Source organism: Prionailurus viverrinus, chromosome D1 (assembly GCF_022837055.1).
Source record: "Prionailurus viverrinus isolate Anna chromosome D1, UM_Priviv_1.0, whole genome shotgun sequence".
Classification (NCBI taxonomy): domain Eukaryota; kingdom Metazoa; phylum Chordata; class Mammalia; order Carnivora; family Felidae; genus Prionailurus; species Prionailurus viverrinus.
Window position 1 is genome coordinate 22,270,931 of NC_062570.1, and position 18,131 is coordinate 22,289,061.

The 18,131-nt window shown below is 43.2% G+C and overlaps 1 protein-coding gene across 11 annotated transcripts in view; it reads left to right on the plus strand.

Annotated features, from left to right (window-relative positions):
- PKNOX2 (PBX/knotted 1 homeobox 2) overlaps window positions 1–18,131 on the plus strand; it is a 318,577-nt gene that overhangs the window by 482 nt on the left and 299,964 nt on the right. For 5 of the 11 annotated variants that reach the window (XR_007156113.1, XM_047876873.1, XM_047876883.1 and 2 more), the window contains exons 1-2: window positions 413–993; window positions 6,139–6,279. The gene's annotated coding sequence lies outside the window, so the exon portion shown is untranslated. Of the gene's footprint in view, window positions 1–24; window positions 126–412; window positions 994–2,167; window positions 2,228–4,406; window positions 4,422–4,505; window positions 4,559–6,138; window positions 6,280–18,131 lie in introns of those variants that run through there. The other 6 variants (XM_047876874.1, XM_047876872.1, XM_047876871.1 and 3 more) reach the window with 6 other exon arrangements.

The window sequence follows — 18,131 nt, forward strand, 5'->3', positions numbered from 1 at the left end:
CACGTCGCTCTTCTTTACGCCCTCCGATTGGTCGGTGCTTTTGGTCGAGGCTCAAGTTAGATTGGGTCGGGGCAGTCCTGACTCCGCCCCCGTCCCATCCCGTTGTCAATCATACTATCCTTTAGGTAACCCACAGGACCATTGGTCAGTCCTGCCTGGGGGCGGGTTGTCAGGCGAGGGAGAGCCGCTTCTCTCGGCCTCGCTGTTACCATGGAGACCGTACAGCCAGGTTGCGTAGTGCAGGAAGGCGACCCCTTCCCCTCATCGGAAAGTCCGGAGATTTGTACAGCAATCTATACGTTAATGTCTGTTTCGGATTCTGATAGACATCTCAGTCCCCGACACAGTGGTTCGGGTGGGGCTCGGGACTCTGGGGGCAAGTCAGATTAGGCCTCGGAGAGGTGGGGTGAGGCCCAGTCATTAAGGGTCCCTAAACCCCACCCCCACCCCGCGAAGGGAACAGAGGCCGAAGCACAAGTTGTGACAGCATCATGTTTTCATTTGTCCTTACCTCGCCCTATTTTATTTGGGGTTATTCTTCCGTCAGCCCTAGGAAGTAGACTATGGCAAGGGTCATTTTTCTCATGGGGCAGACTGAGGAAGCAAGGTCGGGGTCATAAAGTAAATCTGTAGCCACACCTCCAGGCAGCTGGAACTGCACTTACCTAACTGCAGACTAAAACTTGCCGTGATTTTGCTCCAAAGCTATGTATGGCTGTTAGACCAAAACATCCATAAATCAGGCCAACCAAAGGAAATAGGACAGAGGACGCATGCTCCACTGCTGAATCAGGAAGCGAAAACAGACAACAATCAAAACAAACAATACCAAATTTGAGAACTACAGTATCTGAACCTTTGACCTGAGACAAAGTTCTGAAACATCGTGAAGCAAACCATTCTTGGAACACTGACTCTGTGATTTAGGGAATTTAGCTCCCAGGTCATAGCTTTATGAGTAAAATGGAAGAAGATGGTTGAATTCCACTGAATGTAAGTCTCAAATTTACTCTACTTTCAAGGTTTCATTTACAGTCGTATGTCTTAACCAACTACTTCTTATGTGTTTAACAACATCATCACTGGCCCAATGAGAAGCTTTGAGGTGAAGAAAGCCATTGTTTTAATTAATTCATTCCATTGGAATTGAGTGTTAACTGTAGCTAGGCACTGGTAGGGACTCTGAGGGTGCAAAAAAATACCATGTGATTCCTGCCTTCCTTAACAGGCTGTTGTGTTGTTACCACCAACAGCATATGAAACACTTAGGAAACACTTTTAGAGAAAATATAACGTACTAAACTTAAATGCTCCCCAAGATAATAATAATACTTCATATTTGCAGAGCATTTTGTAGTTTTCAGAGCACATCTTCGCTTGTATTATTTGGGGGAAATATTGTTTTGGCTGGAGTTAATGGGGGTCTTCATGATATAGCTAGAACTAATGCTGGGTCCTGGCATATGGGTAGGAATAGAAAAGGTGGAACAGAGATGGAAGGGAATCCAGGGAGAGAAAATAGACTGAACAAAGAGATGGAGATGAGGAGGACTGAGTATCTGGGGAACAATTTGGAGACTGGTGTAAGCTAGAGTGGAGGCAAATAATGGAAAAAACACTGTTTATTTTATTTTTTAATGTGAAATTTATTGTCAAATTGGTTTCCATACAACACCCAGTGCTCATCCCAACAGGTGCCCTCCTCAATGCCCATCACCCACCCTCCCCTCCCTCCCACCCTCCAAAAGAACACTGTTTAGACCAGCTGGTCAGGACCAGTTCTTCGTATTTTGGGGGAGAGAGTGTTTAAAAGTTTGAGATTGGGAAAGTTGACCTTCTTCTATGTCTATTGATCAGGCTGACTTAATTATAAATTAAGAATAAGGCATGACTGAGAAGGCCCTCCAGAGCTCTTACATCTTCCTGAATGGATATAACATTTTCGGTTTTCTCTCCCATCAAGGGACCTGCCCTGCAAGCCCCATCCCTATTTCACCCCCTAACTGGGACAAGGTATGAGTTTTCTGATTAAATAATGATAATCTACCTCTCATTGATATTGGGAGAAGTGCTGTCACCATAGCACTCCATCTTTTGCCATCTCTTAATCAAAGTTCACTCTAGAGAAGATTGATTACTTGACTATCCAATCTTTCTCTCTTCACAGATTGTCTCCTGTGTCAAGTGTTACACAGTGCCTCTCCACGTGGCTTCAAATCTCTGCTGTGTATGTATTGCTAATACTGTGCTTATACATAGGTGATATATGCCTATTATTTAATTACAATTTCTTTCCTCCTAAACAAACCAAAAAGCTCGAGCAATAACAATAAAAACCAGTGTCTTATTTTCCTCTTTTTTAAACGTGTAAAATCATTTGTTATGCTATCTGATAGAGGTAGGGTAGCAAAAAGAGGTCATCAGGATGTGGCGTGCAAGGAGTGATTTCAGGAGAAGACATAGAGTTGTCTGGTTCATTTTATAGTCATTTTTTTTTTTTCTGCCAGAGAGTCCTGAATTTTTTATGTACATTTTCTGATGTGTGATTATGTGAGCATTTCTGTAGGTCTGAAAATATACCCAAAACTTAAGTAATTGTTGGCTATTAGCTGAGACGCAAAAGCGACTATTGTTCTATCCTGCTAATTAGGCAACTGGGTAAACAAAAATTTCCCCCCGTACTATTGTCTGTTGTTGAACGCAAGTTACTGGCTTTTCAAGCTCATCCAGAATCATCACCATGGTTTTCCAGCTCATAATATTTACCTGATGCTGTAGACCAGGGGTCAGCAAACTGTGATCTGGGGGTCCAAACTGACCTGCCATCCATTTTTTGTAAGACCTGCAAGCTAGGAATGAATTTTATGTTTTTAAATGGTTGGGGGGGAAAAAAAGAGAAAGGTGTGAAAATGATATGAAATTCAAGTCTCAGTGTCTATAAGTAAGGTTGTATTGGAACACGGGCATGTTTGCACAGTATCTATGGTGGCTTTCACTTCACAACAGCAGAGCTGAGTAATTAATACAGAGACTGTATGGCCCGTAAACCTAAAATACTTATTGCTGAGCCCTTAGGAAAATGTTTTGAGCCTTACTGTCTTAGAAGTCTCTAATGAATCAAGTCCCATGGAATGTTGGAACTGAAACAGACTTTGGAAATCATGTGAATAAAAAGCAAAACAAAACAAAAACAACACTGATAGAGATAAGTTATTCCTTGGCCTAAAATCGTACAGTCAGTGAACAGAGCTAGTACTAGAATCCTGGTTCCATTGGCCCAAGGTTTCTTTCATCCATGCTGAGTCTTTTCCCATGTAGAGCTCATCTTTCTTAGGATGGAATAGGTGTTGTATACTCTGGAGACAAGGAGAATTCATCACATCTTTCCAAATTTTGATTTCATGTCTCATCTGGACAAATACAGTGCACTATGATCAATTTATGGATACTTGGACTTTCATTATTTCTGCCAATATGATGGTGTCTTCTCTTTTTCATTTTTTCTCATTTCTCAAAAGATGTATTACCGTCATGAAAAACTTTCTCACTTCCATGCTCTTTTTCTCTTTTAAAAAATCTCTTTCTGCTTCAACAAAGGAATTCAGAGGTGGGTGAGTTTCTACCCCAGTCTAAGTTTCTTCAGGGAGATGAGGATGGTTAAGAAGCCGTAGGACACAGTTATTACTCTGAAGTATGTGGATGGACCGCATGTGTGGAAAGGGAAGGGGGGTGTCCACAGTCCCCCGGAATGGCAACAGTTAGTGTGTATGTGCATATGTAGGCTTTCCTGGGGGGAGTATCCATATCTTAAGATTTTTAAGAGCCCGTGACCCCAAGAAGAATTACAGATCTATAAAAAGAGACATGTTTGGGGCAGAAAGCTACTCAGACGTGTGACAGGGGAGACTGATCTGGGCTCTAATGTCTGTGAGACCTCAGCTGATACGAGGGAAAAACTCTGTGCCCACTTACATCAGCCCACCCAAGTTTTTTTTACCTTCTCTGGTGCTCATAGAGGTGATAAAAATTCATCAGATTCACATAACGATTGAACTCAGATGGTGATGAAATCCCAGTATCATTGTCTCCAAAGAATGTTCTGATTAATAGAAACTGCAGAGGAACTAATTTTATGAAAATAGCAAATGGGATTGTTTTAGCTGAAGCAAGCCGGGAGAGCGGGTGCTGAAGCCGAGCGGAAGATGCCGACAGCCCCATTGTGTAGAGCTGACGGCTGCAATCTGGCCGTTTTATTTATTAAATGTCTTTCCGCTGTACATTATGAAACCTGGATTCTGGGAGAGGAGGGAGCAGACAGAATAAGACAATAGGATCAAAAGCAAACCTGGACAGCTTCCTTCAGCATCACTGTAGCCCTGTGTCTTGTGAAAGCCTCTGCTTCCCCTGGTTTAGAGAAGAAGGTGAGTTCCCTCTTTGGTGGGACTCAGAAATGGATGAGACGAGTAACAGGTTTTTGATTTTGAATTATTTGTCTGTCGTTACAGATCAGGATGTCCCTCAGAAAATTCAACCTGTTGGCTCAGCAACTGAGAGCCAGGTATTTTGTCTATTTTCTGAAAGGACCGCTTTGCCCATACAAGGAAGAAGTTGTTCTGCTTTAACATTAAGAAATAACAAATTAGGAGTGCCAGGGTGGCTCAGTCGGTTAAGTATCTGACTTTGTCTCAGGTCATGATCTCGTGGTTCACAAGTTCGAGCCCCACGTCAGGCCCTGTGCTGACAGCTTGGAGCCTGGAGCCTGCCTCGGATTCTGTGTCTTCCTCTCTCTCTGCCCCTCATACTCTGTCTGTCTCTCTCTCTGAAAAATAAATAAAATACTTAAAAAAAAAAAAAAAAAAAAAGAAATACCAAATTAGGGGCGCCTAGGTGGCGCAGTCGGTTAAGTGTCTGACTTTAGCTCAGGTCATGATCTCGCAGTTCATGAGTTCGAGCCCTGTGTCAGGCTCTGTGCTGACAGCTCGAAGCCTGAAGCCTGCTTCAGATTCTGTCTCCCTCTCTCTCTGCTCCTCCCCTGCTTGTGCTTTCTCTCAAAATAAATGAACATTAAAAAAAAAAAAAAGAAGTACCAAATTAAATGTTTTAGTATATTCAGCTGCCTAAAGATGGGGTCCTTTTGGCTTGTTTGATACTTGGGAAGGTTTTTCATGCTGGAGGAGTTCTAAGGTCTGTTTCTTAAGCTGAAGAACAGGAAGAGGCTGGTTGGCAGAGGGGCCGTTGAATTCGGATTATGCTAGTAATCATTTGAAAAGCTGGAGTTCTGGAAAATAGGGGAGTAGCTGGGCTAAAGGGCAAGAGGCTCTGTTTCCTGGTAGGGCAGTGCCTACCTATTGGCTCAAGGCAAGTGATCATATGTCATTAGTACGGATGCCTAAGGGTAGGGCCATTCATTCGTGTGTTCATTCATCTGCAAATGTTTAGACTGAGTATTACCGGATGGCTTGCACTGTTGCAGCCTGAGGGGATAAAGAATGCACAAAAAAGTCCCTGCTCTCATGGCACTTACATTCTAATGGGAGAAGCCAGATAAGCCACAAATAAACGTGTAAAATACCTGCTGGTTTCAAGTGCTATGAGGATGAAAAGGAGGATGCAGGAATAAAGAATAATGAAGGGGTGTGTAGGTTGAGGGGTGTTATTTTACACAGGGTAGTAAAGGAAGACCTCTCTGCTGAGGTGATGTCTTAGCAGCGACCTGAAGGAAGTGAGCGAGTGCAGAGCCAATGCCCAAGCAGACAAAAGGCCCTGGGGGGGTGGGGGAGAGGTCTGCAGGAGGCCTTGTAGGGCCCCGGGGCTTTCCCCTGAGTGACATGGGAAGCATCTGGAGGATTTTTGAGCAGAGGGGCGACTTGATCTGACTTGCCAAAAAACAACAACAGGAGTATGCCAAATACTAGTCAGTACAATCTATGGTCAGAATGAGGCCTGATTCCATCATACCAAGCCCTTAACCAGCTTTTGGTGATTCCTCCCCAGAGTGTGGAGTGAGAAGGCTCATTCCATTTCTCCTCATCTCTCGTGGGCGTGGATTTCTTTGTTCTTTGTAAACTGGCATCCTCTCCTGGAGAGTGCCAAGGGTGATGATAAGGTGGAGTTTAATGTCCCTTTGTTCTCCTACAGACTGAGAGGAGGCTATAGAGCATCGAACAGCAGGAAGAGCTGTTACCACTGTTGCCACTGGCCCTAGCCTCTGGGTTCACAGTCCAGCCATTCTCTCTGCGGAGCTGACATAAAGCGACCAACCAGCAAGAGAAGGATTCCGTGAGTTCTGATTTCCTCAACTCTTGTGAAGGAGGAGAGGCCGGCAGCCCGAGAGGCACATACCAGGCAGCTGCTGGGTGGATATATATGGCAAAACTCAGCTGGAGCCTGTACAGGAACATTTGGTGGGTGGGGGAAGGAAACCCACGATGCTTTATGGGCAAGTGTGAGAGTATTAGAAGAACCATGGGGTTTCTGGATTAGCAGATGTCTTGAGGCATTGTTACAGCCCATGACAGGCCTGAGCCCCATGCTTCCTTACAAGAGAGAAAGTTCACTGTGCCCAAGAAGCAGCTGAAAAATGCTCCGGTTGGGCTGACGTCACTGAACCGCCAGTGAACACTCAGTCTGTTCCATCAGGGCATTTCAGAACAGGGTCAAGCTGAGGCTGCAGGCAGTGTAGTCACAAGTTCTTAGGCTCTGAGTGAGAGGAGATGGCCAGAATGGAGGGATTTTGAAATATGAACAGAAATCATATTTGAGCTCTCTGCTACTCAGATTGAAAGGCTTTTTATAGATTGGTGCTGGGTTCTGGGGTTGAAAGACCTACTACTTAGGAAGGACATCTAAGAGGTAAGTCAGGATTAGGAATATAGTTCTCTGAGAAGCCACACAAATACCTAGGTATGGCCCAGCTTGAAAGGGTAGTCTCATAAATATTCCACATTTTTTTGTTGTTGTTGGCAAGAACCCCTGTCCTTAAGGAGGAAGAGAAGCCTTGAGGATTTCAGCTCTGGGATTTTCTGCCCCAGAACCGTGTTTTGCTAACCTTTGGGGCACCATGCCAAACTATCCTCAATAGAAAATATTAACATGAGTTTGCTACACAAACTCAGAGGCCCTGAGGGCAGTAGATGTGATTTAAGTTAATCTAATAAATAAATGATGATAAATAGAATTGGTTCTTTGATTGCTTTGCCAAAATATTCCCCCAGTTGAGATAGGAGAGTCAGGGAGTATGTTAAGTGGGGGGACAAGGAGAAGAAAGAAAGGGAGTGACAAAGGGCAGGAGGCTTGAGGAATGAAGACAGTGAAGCCAGATTCCTTAAAGAAGAAGAAAGCACAATGTGTAATTATTTAGGTGGTCCACGGTTGAGAAGGATGGCCATTCCCAGAATTGGTCATTTCTCTAAACCTTCTGTTTCTGGCGATGATTGCCTATTTAGTAAACTCTGCATTCTGCCTGACCCCTTGGTCATGTTTTGACCTAAGGAATAAAGGCCTGATGCAATTCACTTCCCAAACTGAACATCTGCCCTCCATCAGGCAGTGTTCTAGAAATGGGAGGTATGGAGATGAGACATAGTCTTTTTCTTCAAATTGTTTACATTCTGTTGTTTGAGACAAACAAGAAAAAATGCTCCGTGCTATAAAGGCTACATCAGAGGGAAATATGAGGCGCTTCCTAAGTATAGGACAGTATATAGAGGAGTCAGGGAAGGTTGATACTTGAACTGGGTCTTTATGGATGACTGGAAATTAGCCGCAGAGGATAAGAAGGAGAGGGTTCTGGGCACAAAGAATGGCACATGCAAATATTTAGCAGTTTGAGAGAGAATAGCAAATAGGTGACAGGTGAGGAGTTCAGAGTGTCCGTGGTATGGAATGGGCTGGGGCTGAAGGCATGGGAGGTGGGAAAAAGCAGAAGATGAAGGGGGGAGGTCACTGGGATCTGTGTCATGAAGGGCTTGTATGACATGATGAGGAATTTAGACATCCTGCAGATTCTGATGAGCCACTGAGAGATTTCACAAGGGAAGGTATTTATATTTTGTATATATAAACCATCTCTTCTGTAAGTCTCATATAGATATTTACTTAGTTATCTGGCCTCCACTTGAATATGTTCAGGGTTGGAGAGCTCTCAACCTCCCAAGGCTGCCCCCATGATTGTTGGATGGCTGTAAATCTTACAAAGTTCTTTCTTACACTGAGCCAAACTCGGCCTCCTCATAATTCCTACTCACTGTGTCTAGCTTTGCCATTTGTAGCAACATATAAAAGGCCACTTCTAAAATATTTGAAGATACCAATTAAACCTTCCCTTAGTTTTTAGCTTCCCAAGTAAAGCACACACAGAGTTCTTCTGTTCTTGTTTCATTTCATTGTTTCTAGACTCCTTTACCTTCCTGGTCACAGCGATTTGGATGAACTGTGATTTGTTTGTTTGCTTTTAGGCTGGACTTGAACTGTGGCGTATTTAGAATCTGGTGCTAGAATTCCTCATAATGCATCATATAAGCTTGGAGTACAGTGGCACTCTTACTGCTTCTTTTGAGCTGGATACTCCACAACCATCAGGGACTCCAGTGTCCTTAGAATGTTACTGGTCACATCTCACTGTTTGCTTTTAAAGCTCATGATTAACTGAAGCTTCTAACTCTTCTGCACATTTATTACTGCCAAGTGAAATCTCTATCCTATGTGCAATTTATTTTTGAAATCTAAATATAGAACTTTACATTTATTTCAATTTTATCTTGTTAGTTTTCTAGAGTACTAGATTCCAGCCTATTAGATTTATTGTTAAAGTCTTGATTCTTTCCCCTATGACATTAGTATCCTAGCACATTTGATAAACTTTCTTTGTATGTAAGTTGGATTACTATTAAAAATGTCGTCTAGGGACACCTGGGTGGCACAGTCAGTTAAACGCCTGACTTTGGCTTGGGTCATGATCTCACAGTTTGGGAGTTTGAGCCCCACATCGGGCTCTCTGCTGTCAGTACGGAGTCTGCTTCAGATTCTCTCTCTCCCTCTCTCTCTGCCCCTCTTCTACTCACATGTGCCTTCTCTCTCAAAAATAAATAAACATTAAAACAAATGTTGTCTAGGGGGTGCCTGGGTGGCTCAGTTGGTTAAGTGTCCAACTTGGGCTCAGGTCATGTTCTCACTGCTTGTGGGTTTGAGCCCCGTGTGGGGCTCTGTGCTTACAGCTCAAAGCCTGGAGCCTGCTTTGGATTCTGTGCCTTCCTGTTTCTCTGCCCATCCCCCACTCGCACTTTGTCTCTGTCTCTTTCTTTCAAAAATAAATAAACATTAAAAAAATGTTGTCTAGGATAAAACTTGGCAGCATTGAAAAATCTCCTTCCCGTCTGGGTATATATTCAGACAGCTTCAGTTTTGCCTAAGGACACATTTTATTTTATTTTTAAAAAAATGTTTATTTGTTTTGGCAGTGGGGAGAGAGAGAGAGAGAGAAGCATGGAGAGAGAGGGAGAGAGAGAATCCCAAGCAGACTCAACACCCAGCAAGGAACCAGCCACGGAGCTGGATCTCACAGTAGTGAGATCATGGCCGGAGCTGACATACTTAACCAACTGAGCCACCCAGGGCCCGCCCCACCCCGACACATTTTACAACATTATGCATAATGATAACTTTGAAGATATATGTGTTTGGCATTTACTCCCATTCAAATCAACAAATGTTTATTGTTGACCCCCTAACCGCTAGGTTCTGTGTTAGGTGGTGAGTCCCCAAAAATGATCAAGATATTGTTCTTACCTTAAAGAGCTCACAGTTTAGCAGAGATGATAACCACATAAGCATCAGCTCCAAATTTAATATGTGTATAATTTAAATATGTAATTTATGTTAGAGGTATATACATTTTTTCAATGTAAAATATAATAGATATCATATATATTATATCATATTCCACATTAGCAATATAAGCTGAGTTTACAGAGGACTTGGAGAAAGGAGAGATTAAGATAAGCCAACCATGGAGAAGTGAATGTCTTTGGAATGGTTCAGAAAGAGCAAACTCCTAATGGGGGTGGAATGCCAAGTTCAGGGAAATGAGTGACAGGAAACAAGATGGCGTATGAAGGGTCTCAAATACCATGAGTTTGGGCTTCATTCTGTAGCTAACTCAGAAGTCTTTCAGTAAGAAAATCAAGAACATGATCTGATTTATCAATTTCATAACTCTACAGGGAAATGAGTTCATTTTGGCAAAATTTATTCTTAGTGAACCTGTGTGGGCTCTCATTACCTGACCGTTAAGCATCTATGTAATAAGCACCTCGATCTTTCTGTGTATGTTTTGCTCCTACTTCTTTAGCTTCTATGTGTTTCCTGACTGCTGCTTTGACCTTTGGCCTCTTGCCTTTTTTTCTCCTTAGGCATTTGTGTCCTGCATTTTGTTGGTCTATTTGTTCACCTGCAGCCTGCTCTGACCTTTACTGTTTAATGTGTCCTCTGGCTGTGGCTTCTGAGCCCCAGCAATTCTCTGACTCTTAGAGCTGGTGTTGCCTCCACTTTGGCTTGCTCACCTGCTTTCATTTCCCCAGGGGCTCCCATAACCTCTGCGTGTTTGGTTCCATCTTGTTCTAACCCGGTCTCATCCTTTGCACTGCCATCTTTATCTCAGTTCTTCTATTCTGGCTCCCTGATCTGCAAGTTGTACCTGTTTGCTCACTGTGGTTTCAGTTCTGGTGATAACATGTAATCTTTCCTTTTAAGGAGCTATATGGTACCCTTGAAGAGACAGGACTAACATGCAAGAAATTGTATAAATTACAGTTGATTGACTGATTGGATGTATTCACTAAAGGCATGAGTTTAGAGAAAAGATTGAACTGGGAAATTCAAGAACCTTGAGAGGAATGGTCTTTTCCAGTCAACTTCGTTTTTTAGAAGGTTTGGATATTTGAGACACAAACCTTTCTTTGGAAGGAGGGGAAATGTAGGGCGGGACTTCCTGTGGACTTCCCCATGATTGGCTCCAAAGCTGCTTATCTTAGAGGAGCTACCTTTTCTGTGCCATCTAGCGGTGGTTGCTACCAGAAGCATTACGCGCCTCGAGGAGAGAGCAATTTAACGCCATTTCCAGCTTAAGCACCATATCTACGGGGCGTGAAATTAGTTCCAGCAAGCAGCAAATTTGCTGCTAATAAAAATATTTAGCGATTCACTTGTCTTTAAATCAGCAGCAGAATATTCTTTTACTTGCATCAATGCTTGTTTCTTCCAATTCTAATATTTGATAATCGAGCTAGTGTTGTTTAGCTAAAGCCATGATATAGCAAGTTCTTCAGGTCTGCAGAAATTTGGGTTTCCTGAGAAGGAATTTTTGTCTCTCTCTTTGGGTCAGAATAGGCCTGGGTGCTCTTTGGATCATGGAGATGGAACACTGTCACTGGGCTGGGGGTCTAGGATAAGTTTTCATTTTCTTCTGTCTGCCAATATTACCTCCCGAGTCATTGCATGTGGAGAATCTGGGGCACGAAGAGAGGATGTGATTTCCATCTTGTGTTTAGACACAGCTTTACTCTGTCTCGGTGCCAAACTCATTTTAATTTCTTTTCTGTCTCTTTTGCCTCCATCTACTTCAGAGTGAGGGTAATCTAAATAGTGAAGAGATACTGTAAGATATTAAAACTTCTTTTTCATTTATTCAACAAATATTGACAGGGCACCTACCATATACATTCATTGCTGTAGGTCTTTCTTTGGATGAGAAGTGTTCCAAGAAGCCTCCGTGATGGCTGGGTGAGAGGCTGACCTGGCTGGTGACTCCTCTTCTCCAGCTCACTGGGATAGTGGGTCTCCTAGACTCCTCTATTTTTCTTTTCCTTATGGAGCTCCTAGAAGAAGCAAAGGGCAGCAGACATTATATTTCTCCGCTCTTAGTTAACCTAAGGGTCTAAACAGATCACTTCAAAGTCCAAATCATTTCAAGAGTTCAGAGGTACCCTGGGGACTCTGCCTTCGGCCCCAGAGGAACCCTGGCTGGATCATCTTTCTTTATGTCCTGGTAGAACACAGTTTTGATTATCCTGACAGGAAATCAAGATGCAGTCAGCTTCAGACATGCGCAACTATATCCTTCTCAGAAATCAGGCAACATGAAAGGCTCATGAACGCAGGCCTCTTGGTTAAGAAAGGGACCAGGACAGTCCTGGTAACAGGGAGATAGAATCAAAGACAAAGTAAACCAGCTAGCTAACATAACTTCGGTGTTAGAGCTACGGAGGGGGTGGATCAGAGAAAGGAAATGACATCAGGGAATGGCATTAGGCAGTGGCCAAGGGACTAACATGGAGACTTGGGAAGGGGAGAAGCCCTCTGTGTATAGCCGTCGGAGGTGCAGAGGTTTGGGGACCAAAGCCTCAGGGCTCTATCCTTGGCCTTTTCTCTCAGGTACCTGACTCTGATTAAGCTCCTTCTCCCTCTTGATGTTAGAAGAACAGATGGATTTTACTTCTTGTCCCAGGTCCTCTTACTACAGCATGAGAAGGCTGGGATAGTAACTCTTGTAAAGGGCTGAGAGATGCTTCCCAGAAGAATACTATGATGAAAATCTGGATTTCTGGAGAGCATGATACATTTAAGTTAGACAAAGCAAGACTTTTCTAATGGCAAGGGATATAAGATCAGATTAAGTGGAGGCTCTTGCCCTGAATGAGGTTTGTAACCCCCATCATGCTGTCATCTCAAAATCCCAAATATTTAATAGTCAGTGAGGGTCAACTGAAGATCCTAGTATTTAAAATCTTTATGATTTTTAAATATGTTTATTTTTTTATTTGGAGAGAGAGAGAGGTCATGAGTGGGGGGAGGGGGAGAGAGAGAAGGAGAGAGAATCCCAAGCAGGCTCTGCATTGTCAGCACAGAGCTTAATGTGGGGCTTGATCCCACAAACCATGAAATCATGACCTGAACTGAGATCAAGAGTCGGACACTTAACCAACTAAGCCACCCAGGCACCCCTAGAACGGTCATGATTTTATCATAGCTGCAGAGTAAACAGGAGTCATCAAATGTGAATTATCTGGGAAATACACAAAATCACTAGAAGAACAAGCTCTATCTAATAAGTACTTAAGCAACAACCAGAATCATGAGCAGGGGGAAAAACCCTAAACGATTTAGTAATTCAAACTGAAATAAAAACATTCTCCAATGCCGGACCTGTCTTTCTCATATGTCAATATGTAATCAAGAAAGACTTTCTGAGAGTGAGTGTACAAGGAAAACAGGTGACTCGGGGGATGCAGATTGAATGGGGTCAAGGGCAGCTAGGATGGGGCAGAGCATGAGACCCCTGGAGTTGGGGGGAGTGGAGAGGAGCCAGATAACAGAGACATGAGAAGAACCGGAGAGAAAGGAAGGAGCTGGAAGATGGATGGCCTAGAGTCTTCTGTGAGCCCCTTGACCTAGAGGAGGAGCTGACAGAGGCTGGGGAGAGGAATAATGGGGTCAGAGCAGGGATGCAGTCTTTCTCTGCTGGGTATCCTGGTCCCTGTGCCCCCTCTCGCTGCCCCCCACCTCGAGTCCTTCAGGTAAGCTGTTTGTGCCTCCACTTCCCACTGCAACAGCCTTCCCTCTGGAGGCTACCACAGGCCCACAGGCCAGAAGTCTCAAGCCTATAGCCCTCTTGCTGGCAGCAGCCAGACCTGGGTCAAAGGTCAGACTGGTTCTGAGGATGAATTAATGATGCTTGGAAGTGTCTAATTCCCATCTGTTTCTTGGGCATTTTTCATAACAGCGTTAGTCATAGGCCAGTCATTAGGTTTCCCTGAGTTCTTGAATTAAGGCACGTAGAAGGCAGAAACTTAGCAAGTTCTGATGAACTTTTGCCAAGTCCTGATGAACACAGACCTTGGAGGCTGATAATTCCAAACCTGGGCTGAGCAGAGCATATCATCAGGGATTAATAGTCATAAAGGCCTTTAGAGATAGAATGAATAATGCTCAGAGGCATTCAGTCCCTCTGTAATCTCAGAAAGGGGGGTATAGCTAACATGTGGGTTCACAAAACAGACTGGCCGTTTGCAGAATTTCTAAGGGGTTAGGGGCTGATCTCATTCAAAGTAGTTATTTCAGAGGTCATATATCAAATACTTGACTTCTCTCTAAGGAAATCTTGACTGCCTTTCTGGCCCTTAGCATCTAGGATTTGGATTGTTCAACTCAAGACTGGGTCCTGCACATTAAGGGGCAGAGATATGTTTGGTGCAGAGCTGTTGAAAGAAACCCCTTTTCTAGAACACTCACATTCCAGAATTGGAAGGTCATTGGAAGGGTGTGAGATGAGAAACAGGGTTGATTTTAGAGGTCCCCGAAAGGCATGGCATCCTAATAAGAATAGATAGTTGTGTTAAAATGCCAGGGCTTAAATCCTTTCTCTACTTGTACTGGCCATGTGACTTTGGGTAAGTGTTTTTATTTGTTTTTATTTGTTATTATCTGTGTTTTTATTTCCTCATTTGGAAAACCAGAAAAAAGGCACCTACCTCAAAGATTTCTTTAAGGTAATAAATGTTACGTATTTATACCTTTCACAATTGATTCATGACAAATGTGTGTAAAGCCCTTCAAAAGGAGACAGTCTATTTATATGAGCGCTCTCTGCTTAATGTAAACTAGAAAACTTTAAAAAAAGCATCAATTGGATTTACTAAAATTTATGCTATTTAAGCTTGTGTTGGCCTGTGCAGCTGCTGAGCCATCCTCCTACACATTTCTTGTTGACTTCTTTGTGAAATTCCCTCAGTAGTTGCTCTAAAGCGTGGTTTCTCAACCTTGGTACAATTAACTTTTGGGGCAGCATCATTTTTGTTGTGGGCGGCTGGCCTGTGTATTGCAGGATGTTTAGCAGCGTCCTGACCTCCACAAAACATAACTAGATGCCAGTAGCACCGTCTCCCCAACGATGACAGCAAAAAAAGGTCTCCAGTCTCATTGCCAAAGGTCTCCTGGGGGTGCAGGCGGGAGTGGGGGGCAAAATTACTCCGGGCGGAGAACCACTGTTCCAAAGCGTTTCCGTCTTTTTCCGGCTTGCAACCCCACCTGCTTTCATTCGGTGGTTCATGACTCCCATTTTCCTTAGAAAGAGATCACCCAACGTGGGGCTTTTCAGTGTTGCTTTCTTCCCTATCAAAATTCATGTGGATATTTTTCCATCCTTTTTTCTTTTCCTTTTAGCTTTTTCTTTCCTCTTTTCTTTTCTTTTAGCTTGGACTAGTCCTCTTTTTCACAGCTAATCGTTATGGTGACATCCTTTGTTAAAGTCCACCCAGGTACTCTGGCCCTCGCGTCCATCAGGCATTGCTCTTCTTGGTGTCTTTAGTAAATGTCACTGCCTACCCGCCCCCCCCCCCCCCCATCTAGCTGCAAGTTTCCATGACTAATTTTTTCTTCAGACATCATCTTTAAGTACTTCATTATCCTCACAAAGCTACCAGCTTTTGTTTTGTTTTTTCATTTATATCATCATGGTTCTCTGAAAAAAAAAAAAAAAGAAAAACCACCAACAACTAATATTTGTGAAGCCCTTACTATGTGCAAGACTCTGTCAGGTAGATTCTGTTCCCCCAGCCCCCACATCACTTTTCACCCCCTGCCCTCTGGCTCTTCCTTCTCCCCTACAGGGCACTGATTCTCCTGATGATCACCTGATTGCTGGATCCAAGGGCCTTTTCTTGGTCTTTAGTTCTTTCCTTCTCTAAGTCTCTTAACACAGTTGACCATCCCTTGGTTAACTGTTTCCTCCCTTGGCATTAATTTAAGTAGTTTCTAAGACCCCTGTTGGTGGCAGAATCTCACATATCTGAGATGCTCTAAGCTTCTGTTTGCTGAACAGCTGCAATCAGAACGTCTCCACTGGGGCCCCTGGGTGGCTCAGTCGGTTAAGGGGTTAAGCATCCGACTTGGGCTCAGGTCATGATCTCTCTGTTCATGAGTTCGAGCCCTGATCAGGCTTTGTGCTGACAGCTCAGAGCCTGGAGCCTGCTTCAGATTCTGTGTCTCCCTCTTTCTCGGTCCCCCTCCTGCTCATGGTCTGTCTCTCTCTCTCTCCCTCAAAAATAAATAAACATTAAAAAAAAATGCTGTGCCTCCAGAAGCCACAGAGGCATACCAAAAGATGTGCAGATGAAGGGACCCTACCCCCCAGAACATGGTAGAGGCCACCTTTATCTTTCTTCCAAGCAGCCAATTTCTCCCAAACTTTTTTCCCAACCACCGCCATTATTGTAACCCAGGCTTAAAACTATGGAATGATTTTGTGTGTTTCTTATTTTTCTTAGGCTTCCCTTCCCCTTGCTCTCTGCATTTACTGGGTCCTCAATCCAGCTTCCAAGTTTCACAAATCCATCCCCACCAGCCACTACTCTGACTCAGGGCCTTATGACCTTTCTGAAATTAAATTTCTCTTCTGGTATCTAGTCTGTATTTTCTAAACAGCATGGTGCTTCTAATGCTTAATTCCCGCCCCCCTCCCCAACTTTGCCATCATCATTGTCTTCTTCCTCTAGCAGATGGTAATTTAACTCTTTAACACATTCCACACACAAAAATACCCACTTCTGGGGCACCTGGGTGGCTCAGCCGGTTAAGCATCTGACTCTTGATTTCGGCTCAGGTCATGATCTCATGGTTTGTGAGATTGAGCCCCGTGTTGGGCTCTTCAGTGACATTGTGGAGCCTGCTTGGGATTCTCTCTCTCCCCCTCTCTCCCCACCCCTCCCCCGCTCATGCTCTGTCTCTCAAAATAATAAATAAACTTTAAAAAAAAGAGAAAGAAATGGAATCATACAGCATGTGGTCTTTTGTGAATGGCTTTTTTGCTCAGCAAAACATCGTCAAGATTCCTCCATGTTATAACATGTCTTAGTACCACATTTCTTTGTACTCCCAAATAGTATTCTGTTCTATGGATACACCACATTTTGTTTATCTGTTAAGAATTTGGGGCGCCTGGGTGGCTCAGTTGGTTAAGCGTCTGACTTCGGCTCAGGTCATGATCTCACAGTTTGTGAGTTCAAGCCCATGTCGGGCTCTGTGCTTACAGCTTGGAGCCTGGAGCCTGCTTCGGATTCTGTGTCTCCCCTTCTCTGTGCCCCTCCCCTGCTCGTGCGCTGTCTCTGTCTCTCAATAATAGATAAACGTTAAAAAAATTTAAAAAAAATCTGATGGATACTTGGGTTGTTTACACTTTTTGGCTATTATGAATAACGCTTCCATGAATAGGATTTTGTTTTTGCCTCTTCTCTTTCTTCAATTTTGTAATGACAATCCTTGGTGCCACTTCTTCATTTGTCATGCTGGGCACCATAGACCCTGTCGGCCCAGGGAACTGTGAGCTCTAGTTCTGGGAAATGCTCTAACATTATTTCTTTGGTGATTCCTTCCTATCATTTCTCTCTCTTTTCTTCTCCTAGAGTTCCTATTAGATTGTGGACCTTCTAAATTGATCCTCAAATGTACTTACCTCTTTGCTTCTATTTTCTCTTTTGTTTTCTGTTTTGTTCTATTTTCAGTGAGAATTTCCCAGCCCTCTTCCAGCTTTTCTGTTTAGTGTTTTATTGGGGATATTTTATTTCAATGTGAAAAAGCTCTTTCCCGCTCTCTGTCCTCTTCCTCAGCATCCTGATGTTTTTTATGAATACAGTGTCATCCCTTGATTCTCTTAAGTTTCAGTTATTCTACTTTTGAAGTTGCCTTTTCTTTCTGCATTGTCTGTTTCCTTAAATTTACTCATTTGGATTGTTAGTTCTTTGTGTTAGAGATTTCACTCAAATTTTCAGTAATTATTGCCTGGCAGTAGTACTTAAAAATGATGCCCTAGGGGTGCCTGTGTGGCTTAGTCAGTTAAGCATCTGACTTCGGCTCAGGTCATGATCTTATGGTTTGTGAGTTCAAGCCCTGTGTCAGGCTCTGTGCTGACAGCTCGGAGCCTGGAGCCTGCTTCGGATTCTGTGTCTCCTTCTCTCTCTGTCCCTCCCCCTCCTCACTTTCTGTCTCTCTTTGAAAAAATGAATAAGCATAAAAAAATTTTTATTTTTTTTTATTTTTTTTTAATTAAAAAAAAATTTTTTTTCAACGTTTTATTTATTTTT